Source organism: Octopus sinensis, linkage group LG8, assembly GCF_006345805.1.
Source record: "Octopus sinensis linkage group LG8, ASM634580v1, whole genome shotgun sequence".
Classification (NCBI taxonomy): domain Eukaryota; kingdom Metazoa; phylum Mollusca; class Cephalopoda; order Octopoda; family Octopodidae; genus Octopus; species Octopus sinensis.
In genome coordinates, this window is record NC_043004.1 from 32,310,544 (window position 1) to 32,320,886 (window position 10,343).

The 10,343-nt window shown below is 38.7% G+C and overlaps 1 long non-coding RNA gene across 1 annotated transcript; it reads right to left on the reverse strand.

Annotated features, from left to right (window-relative positions):
- Positions 1–1,320: 1,320 nt before the first annotated feature.
- On the reverse strand, positions 1,321–7,963 carry LOC118764527. The gene is made up of 4 exons (XR_005000337.1): positions 7,954–7,963; positions 5,934–5,939; positions 5,321–5,326; positions 1,321–1,449 (listed from the first exon to the last, which is right to left on the reverse strand). It is a non-coding gene; the product is annotated as an uncharacterized LOC118764527 (long non-coding RNA).
- Between the last annotated feature and the right edge of the window lie 2,380 nt (positions 7,964–10,343).

A 10,343-nucleotide genomic window follows, 5' to 3' on the forward strand; every position in this document is an offset into this window, starting at 1 on the left:
TTATAATTATTTTTATTATTATTATTATTATTGTGGGGAATGGTAAAATCAGTAGAGCATTCAACAAATTGTCTTTCACAGCATTTAGTTGCATCTCATTTACATTTTGAGTTCAAATCTTGCTGGGATGGGGTACCACTTTACCTTTCATCCTTCCAGTTAACAAGGACAGTAGGTGCAGGATTGAGTAGAGCAACAACTGGGTTTGCCTTGTATTTATTTTACATTCAGCATTTATACTGATGCTGAGGTTGACTTCACTATTTATCTTTCTAATCAATAAAATAAGTAACTATCACATGGTGTTGATTCTCTCAACTGTTCTTGGTCCTTGTCACTAATCTGCCTTCAGAAACCAAGGTAGCTTTGAATTGGCAGAAATGGTAGAGAGTAGGACTAAATGCCTTATTATATTTAGTTATGTTCCTTTACATTTTGAGTCCGAAACAAGTCAAGGTTGTGGGTCAATTTAGCCAACTTCCGTTCTCTAAAGTTTGTGGCCTTGTGCTAAAGTCAGAGATTATAATTAACATAATCTTAAAATGCTAACGCAAAGTAAAAAAATACTTTTTTAACTTGAAAGAAAACACAAGATTGTAATTTCACTGAGCTTGTTGATTGTGATTAAAAGATAATTTGTTGCTTAATCTGTTTTAATTTGTCTAATTTGTCTGTCTGCATTAATGTTTTTTAATAATCCAGTTTTAATCCGCATCAGGATACTTCCTAGCCTTCTTAGTCTTTTTAAAAAAAATCCCATGGATCAATGTTGCCAGTGTTCATGTTCAGTTTTGATCACAGTAAACAAATGAAACATAGGTATAGGCATGGTTGCGTGGTTAAGAAGTCTGTTTCTCAACTATGTGGTTTTGGGTTCAATCCCACTGCACGGCACCTTGGGAAAGTGTCTTTTACTACAGCCCCAGTCCGACCAAAGTCTTGTGAGTGAATTTAACTGAAAGAAGCCTGTCATATGTGCGTATGTGTATGTGTGTGTGTGTGTATATATATATATATATATATACACATGTGTGTTTGTGTGACTTAGAGAGAGTGAGTACCTGTTCAGTGGGATTTGAACTCATATCCTTGGGGATATACATATATATATATATAAACACACATGTATGTATATATATTATGTTGAGTCAAACTTTTTGCAATATTTTGGTAACTATTTGCTTTATTTGTCAAGTTACAACACAAGAATCCTAATATTCAAAGTAGAGGCCATTGTGTTGCACCGTCTGAAGCCATCTTTCTGCCAGTTCTTTGATCCTATGCCAATACTAGTTCTTGTTCCTTTGAGAAAAAGAACTCCTTCACTGAAGCTTCTACCTTCTCTTGGTTGATGAAGCATTGCAAGCTCAGGAAGTGAGTCATGGATTAAAACAAATAATAATCTGAGGAAGCTAGGTCCAGACTATATGCTGGGTGTGACATCAGTAACTTCATATTTAGATATGAAAACCTTTTCAGTATTTATATACATGCTGTGTTTCATTCAGAGAGCAAACATTTCCATACCTAGTTTCAAAATAAATATTGGAGATATTTTTATCTCTAAAGTTGATGTTAATTGTCCAGAAAATCATTATAATCTTTAGTTTTATTCCCCAAAGGATATGAGTTTAAATCCCACTGAACAGGTACTCACTCTCTCTAAGTCACGCAAACACACATTTTCAATATAAATGTAGAGTTAACCAAAATGTTTAAGATGAAAGACTACCAAGACTTGGGATAGTGGAATTGCAAGCAACAAAAATAACCACCACTACTGCTCCAATCATCTGCCCAGTCAAAACCTCAAGACGTTATCATCATAGTCCTCTGTTGAGTACTTTCTGTCCTTATATTATCCCTGATAAACAACACCAACACAGAGCCACCACTGCAACTATGTATCTAAACGCACAAACAATAATCCATGATAACAACATGCACAGCTACCACTACATACATAAATATCTAGAAACAAACAGAGCAGTTTGCAATAAGAGTACCTGTGAAATATACTTCAAATACTCAGAAGGCTCATAGAAATAACAACCTCTGTTTCCTAAGTGAACCAAATTACTAATGGAGGAGGGTGTGCTGAAAGCATAGTATCCAGAATAAGAATGAGATGGGGTTGTTACCTCTACAGGCAGCAAAGTGATTTTCTCTGCAAGCGAATGGCAAAGTGTATGATGTTTGTACAAAGGACAAAGTTGCATGGTAGCCCTCTCTTCCTTTCAGGTTCATATTGTTAGGACTGCCACCATAGATATCAGCACAGTCAAAGGTAGGTTAGGAGAGATTGCAGAACTGTTGAAGGTAAGTGGCTGTGTACTGTACTGATGAGTAAAATGGAGGGGAGCTTCATCCAAACTCCTCACAAGCAAAGAACAAAGGTATAAATTCTAGATGGCTAGCAGCGTTGGGATTAGTGGAGTTGTTAAAGTAACTGGGGTTGAATGTATATTCAACCTTAGTTACTTGAATAATTAAGATTGGGCCAATCATAGACAAAACAACATTGATTATTATCTTCATATATATATACCACAAACAGGGCTGACAAATGAAGAGGACTGCTTTTATAAGCTGTCCTCTTTATATGAATAAATATATCCTATCAAGCCTACATTTTTTTTTTTGCATTCTTTGATCTCCTCTCCCCACTTCCATTTATTTGCTACTCATCTTCTGCATCTCTTGTCCATCACTGGTCTGCATACATAGACTGTAATGGACCATCCTCATCACACTAATTCTTTCACTCATTGCTACATCTATGTATTAGAGAGTGTATGAAGCCATTTGAACCTAGTGCAGTCTAACTTCACCTTTACTCTACTGCCAGCCATCACTCTTTCCTGTCACCCATCACCTCATACCCTTGTCATCCGTCAGGTGAACACACAAGCCAGATACTCTTTATTCTTACCAGGAGATATGATAGAGAGATGGTTGTAAATGCTAAGTTTTTCCTTGGTAAGGAATGTACTATCTAACGTAGGTAAGTGATTAGTGACTTCAGAGTAAAAGCCAGATAGAATCAAAGGCAAAAGACAACCTGGAAAAGGAAGACCAAAACAAAAAATAGATAAACTCTTGGTCAGTCATAGATTAAGAGAGGTTCAAGTTGATGGTTATAAGTGGGAAGGACATAAAGAGTTATGACATACATGGGAAATTGACTTATGATATACAGGACAACATGTTGCTGGGGCCAAGGTTCCAGCAGATGGAAGATGAAGTAGAGTTGGAAGAGTAGATAGAGTTATAAAAGCTAAAATACAGGATTGTGTATTTATGCACACATACAAACTTGAATGTTAAAATAATACTATTATTTCAAAGCACTTTCAAAAGTTGCAACTGGGCATTTACTGCCAGTGAGACTTTATACTGAGAGTAGAGTCAAAATTTGAAGTTCCATTCAAGTTAGCCTTCACAATATATACCTATATATTCATAAATATAGGTATGGTTCTGGGTTCAGTCTGGCAAGTGTTTTCTTGCCAACTAAAACCTTGTCAGTGGATTTGGTATGTGTATATATATATATATATAGTTGGAATTTACAGAAAGACAAAGACAGGTGTATAAACAACAAACAGGTGTATTAGTTTAATGCTCAGAAAGGCGAGAAAGTCTTTTATGTTTCAAGCCTATGCTCTTCAATAGAAAGGAACATGAGGAAATAAACAGAGAGAGAATAAAAAAAAACTTTATATATATATATATACATGGTGTTCTGTAAAGGGTGCTGAAGTTGAAAGGTGAATAGTTAAAACAAATTCTTATAAACATCGATATATTCTGCATGTTTCTAATGAATTATGTCTCCTGTTTAGGTATGGAACATAATGTCAGTCATATGTCCACCTGCACTGAGTCCACGTACATTTATGCGCTCCTCGAAGTCTCCGATAGCTCTCTCACAGATGTGTGGCCCAATGCCTCCACTCACAAGCGTGATTTCAGCTTTGAGTTCAGGAATTGTGCGTAGTTTCTTGACGTATACCTGTGATTTCACATACCCCATAAGAAGAAATCACAAGACCTTGATGGCCATTGCTGGTCACCTTGCAAGGACATCGTTCATTGTAGAAATTTTTTGTGGAATGATGCAAGTGTTTGGCACGAAGTGTGACAGGTTGCTCCATCCTGCTGAAACCAGAGGTTGTCAGTCTCCGTATCTTCCAAGTTCAGCCATAACTGAGTGGATATCATGTCTCAGTAATGGTCTCCATTAATGGTAACTGCATTCCCCCCCATCATTTTCAAAGAGGAACAGTCCATGTATTCCGCAAGCCCAAAAACCACACCACACAGTCGTTTTCAGTTGATGCATCTCATGCTCTTGCATTATTTGAGGATTTTCATTTCCCTAACTCCAGCAGTTCTGTTTATTGACAAATCCACTCAAGCAGAAGTGGGCCTTACTCTAGCATAGCTAGGGGTCAGGTAGGGGGCAGTCTGCCCCAGGTGGGACTTTTAAAGGGGCACTACTTTTGGGTCTGCTGTAGGCAGTATGTTTTTTGTGGTGTCTGGGGGTGGCAAGCGTAAGGGCCACCCCTGGCGGCATACACTCTAGCTACACTAGTTGGGCCTTGTCACTGAAGATGATTTTTTTTTGCAAAATTCTCATCAGCTGCAAGTCTCTCCACAACCCAGTCAACAAATTTCCTCTGTCGCCTGTGGTCAAGTAGCTGAAGATGCTGCGTAAGATGAATTTTGTACACATGCATATGGAGATCTTTATGCAGAATTCAATGTAATGAAGTGTTCAGAATGTCCAACAGCTACAAAACGTCAGCAAATTGATTTTCCTGAACTCAGAATGGCACTCTTGCACAACAGCAATTTGTTGCTCTGCCTGATAAGAACAATTCTGCCCAGGTAATTTGGTTGTTGCAACTGACCCAGTTATTTTAAACTTTGTCATTAGTTTGCGTACTGCAGACTCATTGGGTGCTTCATTTCTCCCCAAAATGATACAAAGTACTCAAGCTGTTTGTGTCGTACTTTCTCCGTTTTGGTAAAATGTTTTCATGACGAGAACGCGTTACTCAGTTGTAAACTACTCCATGACACACTGCATACTATTCTGAAAAACAAACAAAAAACTATTAATCAGAGTTAAGAGAGGTAGCAAACATGATAAAAGCATGCCTTCAAACTTCAAAACACAAGAGTGTTGCCCAATTCAAATTCAGTGCTCTTTATGGAACACCCTATACATATATATATATTATATATATACACACACACATATACACACACATATATACACTGGGCTTTGAAAAAGTTTTGTTACACTTGTTACAATACTCTCAACAAAGGACACAATGATAGTTTGATGCAGTTAGACATGTTTTTATTGTTTTAACATATAAATATGTGTTCAGTATTAGTATCAATCCATGTGGCTGCCCTTGGCAATGAGTATGCATTCCAGGGGAGACCTGAAGGCTATGCACATGTTGCAGATGAAATTCTTCCTTATGCTAGCTCAGAAGTGGTTGACGATGAACTTCAGTTTGTTGACGTTGCTGTGGAAGACCTTGCAGGCCTTACCCTCGACATGCACCCACATGCAGTAGTCAGTGGGGTTAAGGTTGGTCAATTGCAGTGGCCAAAAGTCCTTCACTCAGTTTATGTTCAACCCCCAACCACTCTTGCATGGCCTTGGTTATGTGAGCTGGGGTACTGCCCAGCTGAGAGATGTAGTCCACCTTCGTCATGATCTTTCTCACTTAGAGCAGAACTTTTGTGGCTAAGATGTCCCTGTAGTCAGCCATGGTGAGCCTGTAACTGGCTGCGAACCATGCTGGAAACATCTCACCATTCAAAGCCACAATACTGAGCATCATCACGGAGGTTGGGTGCTTGGTCATGGACTAGTAGCAGACCTTGGAGACATCCTGGACGAAGCTGACCATGTGCTCATTCTGCTTGTTAATGACCGGTTTTTTCATCAGAAAAAATTAGAATTTGATTGCCATGACACTTCAGGTCATTGAGAAGGCAACAACAGCACTCCCGACATTATTCTCACAGTCGGTGCCTTTCCATGCATTTCAAGCTCTTGCCACCCTCCACCTTGATGATCTTGGCCACTGAGATGGTGTTCTTTGTGAGCACAACCATTTTGAGCTTTGGATCACTTTCAAAGGCCTTTCTCACAGCCAAATGACTGACAACTTAAAGTCTGCCTGATTGTGGTTGATCTTTGAGGTTTTTCCTATTCTTGAGTCTCTCCATGATTCTTTGGATTGTTATCCATTCTTGAGTCTCTCCATAACTCTGTTGACAGTTATCCACTTGGCAATGTTGTAACCCGTGCACAGGAAAGCAGAGACCTTGATTCTTTTTACTTCCATCTTGATACACTCACAAACAATGGGAAAGATGTTTTAATGACATGCTGGAAAAGTAGAATTTTAAGTATGTTTGCTGGCACTTTTTTTTTATCACACACATAAACCTCTCAAAAGATCAGAACCAAGTGTAACAGGACTTTTGCAAAGCCTGATAATATGTGTGTGTGTGTGTATATATATATATATATATATATATATAGATTGGTCAAACAAAATGCTGCTTGGCTGACTGGATTGCAGAGCACCTCTGAAACATCACAATAGGCAATGATACCCTGGTCTCACACCACTTACATTCTACTGGTCATTTGCTACAACATCTGTGTGTTCAGACTGTCTCTGTAAAGGGGCCACCTTGACTCTTGCCTTCACCACCAACAGGAATTAATCTTCTCTCTTTGTTCCTTTGTGCCATAAGGGCTCAACTCACTACCTCTCTTCATCTGACACCAACCCCACATGGATTCCACACACCTCCCACATTCAACTGCCCCACCTCCACCTACTCACCTGCATATTGCCTACCTTGGTACCCTCACCACACACATACATCCATACACACTATTCAACTCATTACTCACTTCACACGCCATTACACACACACCCGTAAACACCTTCCCACTCCACACACACTAGCACCAAACCCTTCTCAGCACCCACAACACACACCATTATCCACACATCTACACACAGTTTTCAATAGCATCACCACACATACCATTATATGAGCAGCTCTGCACACTGCTTAACTCAGTACACACATCACACACCATCATACACATTCCCATACCCACACAAGCACATAATACCTGAACAGAGACAATATATACACACACATGCAACACGCATAAGCACATGCCACACGCATAGACACAAATAGCTTTCATCCACAAACATACATTATACCCATGCACACTATTTGGTCACAAGCACACACACATATACACATGCACACACCATCTGAACAAGCACACAACAACTGCTACACACAACACACACACATACATAGACACAGATAACTTTCACCCACAAACATACACTATATGCATGCACACTATTTGGTCACAAACACACCCACATGCACACACCACCTGAACAAGCACACACCAACTGCTACACACACATGCACACACACGTTCGCCTCACACATATGCACACATCCATACGCATACACATATACACATTCTATAAGCACACACACTCGCCCACACATATGTACTCCCACACTTGCCCCCATTCATACACACACACTCACACACACCATTCTCACATACATACATGCGCTTGCACACCTTGGTTCACTTACTCTTGCCCTTATACACCTCTGCTGTTGCTTGTCACTCTACCACTGTCTTCAAACTCGGTTACTCCATATCTACAACCATACTCCTCAACCCCTTTTAACAACCCATTCAAGCCTTTCTTCTTTCATTCTTCTGTCTCCTATATCTCTCTTTTGTAAGACTACCTTCTGTAAAAAATACATATTTAGGGTTGTACTACTCTCTATACTCATGAAATAACCCTGCCCACTCTGTGCTAGCACTACAAGAAAAGGCTTCCTCCTCTAGTGCACTTCCTAGAGTGATTGGTTAGCAAGTTGAGGAAAAAGGAAGATGAAAGGTTCTTTTAGTCCAGTCGTGCCAAGAACTTCATCTTCCATTAGTCATCACCTCTAGTCCACAGATGATTTGCCAATACGAAAGAAAAAATATTTCCTTTATTGTCTATAATTAATATCAATTTAACTTGATAATTTTATACAATATGTAGAAGCTCTGCTAGCTACTATTGATTTTTGTCTTTAATCTTATCAAAAAATATATTTGAATATTAGTGAAGATTGTCCTATACACATGAACAGCTGTAAATTTTCACTCTGATAAAAAAAAAAGAATAGAAAAGGATTTTGGCCTTGTTTTATGCACCAATGTTTAATTGGTTCACAGTGAAATATCTATACAAAAACTATATATATATATATATATATATACACATATATATATATATATATCTACTATATAAATGTGTTTGTACTTATGTGTGAGTGTTAGCACCGAAAGTCTCTGAAATGGTGAGTCCTTGATATATACATATATATATATAGTGTCACACCCTAGCAGTTGAGGGAACCTGTGGAAGAGGTAGACCCAGGAAGACCTGGGATGAGGTGGTGAAGCACAACCTTTGAACATTAGGCCTCACCGAAGCAATGACTAGTGACCGAGACCTTTGGAAATATGCTGTGCTTGAGAAGACCTGGCAAGCCAAGTGAGACCATAACCCATGGCCTATGACAGTGGTGTAACCAGCCCACTTATGTGTACCTTTCCTTCATTGGACACTAAACTCTGCTTGCGAAGACCTGTTGAGGCAAGTGAAATTGAAATCAAATTCGCTGACATGGCCAATGACAGCACTGCCTGACTAGCATCTGTGCTAGTGGAACATTAAGAGCACCATCTGAGTGTGATCGTTGCCAAGGCCACTGACTGACTCCCATGCTGATGGCATGTAAAAAGCACCATTTGAGTGTGATCGTTACCAGTGTCGCCTTACTGGCACTTGTGCTGATGGCACGTGAAAAACAAGATTTGAGCATGGCCATTGCCAGTACCCGCCTGACTGGCCCTCGTGCCAGTGGCACGTAAAAGCATCCACTACACTCTCAGAGCGGTTGGTGTTAGGAAGGGCATCCAGCTGTAGAAACTCTGCCAGATTAAATTGGAGACTGGTGCAGCCATCTGGCTCGCCAGTCATCAGTCAAACCGTCCAACCCATGCCAGCATGAATAGTGGACGTTAAACGATGATGATGATGATGATTATATATATATATATATATAAGGAAAATACATATCAACATGTGTGTTACTTTTCAACCTTCTATATATATATATATATATATATATATATATATAGTGGGCACTACATGCCTATACTCTAGATACAAGAACTCTGAACTGATGCGGCCTACTGCCATAAAGATTTTCACACATGCACAGGAATTTTGTCCATTCGGCATTAGTTTTGACAGGAAAAAAATAAAGTCAGATGCTTTTTGAATGCATCTCGTCTATATTCCCACATTTATCATTCCAAAAATGTCTCTTTTTGCAGCTTCAATTTCACATAGCTGGGAAAATTCAATGTTGATAACTTATTTCCCACAGCGTATTGAAATGGATACAAAAACAAAATAATCACAAAGTTTAAAGCTGTTGAAATCAATTCTGAAATGGGTTAAATCTAATTTCAATGAATTGGGTCAGGCATTTAATATGTTATCATAATATTATCATTGTTGCCATATTCATTTTGTTGATGCCATTGCTGTCACTGTTATCATCATCATAATCATCATCATCATTAACACCTCTACTAATATTAACATCACTATCATCATCATTTTAACATCCTTTGATTTGAGTAAGACAGAATTCGGTGAGGTAGGTTTTCTATGTCCATATTCCTTCCTGCTGCCAACTTTCACTGCATGTTTACAAGCAAGATAATATTTCCCCTTAGCTAGACATTTTCCCAAGAAAAATTGGAAATGAAATACACCACATGTATGATGGTGACACTTGTTTACAACTATCACGCATGTTTACAAGCAAGATAATATTTCCCCTTAGCTAGACATTTTCCCAAGAAAAATTGGAAATGAAATACACCACATGTATGATGGTGACACTTGTTTACAACTATCACGCATGTTTACAAGCAAGATAATATTTCCCCTTAGCTAGACATTTTCCCAAGAAAAATCGGAAATGAAATACACCACATGTATGATGGTGACACTTGTTTACAACTATCACGCATGTTTACAAGCAAGATAATATTTCCCCTTAGCTAGACATTTTCCCAAGAAAAATTGGAAATGAAATACACCACATGTATGATGGTGACACTTGTTTACAACTATCATGTAATGTCAAGACAAGCAGACAAGCAAACACAC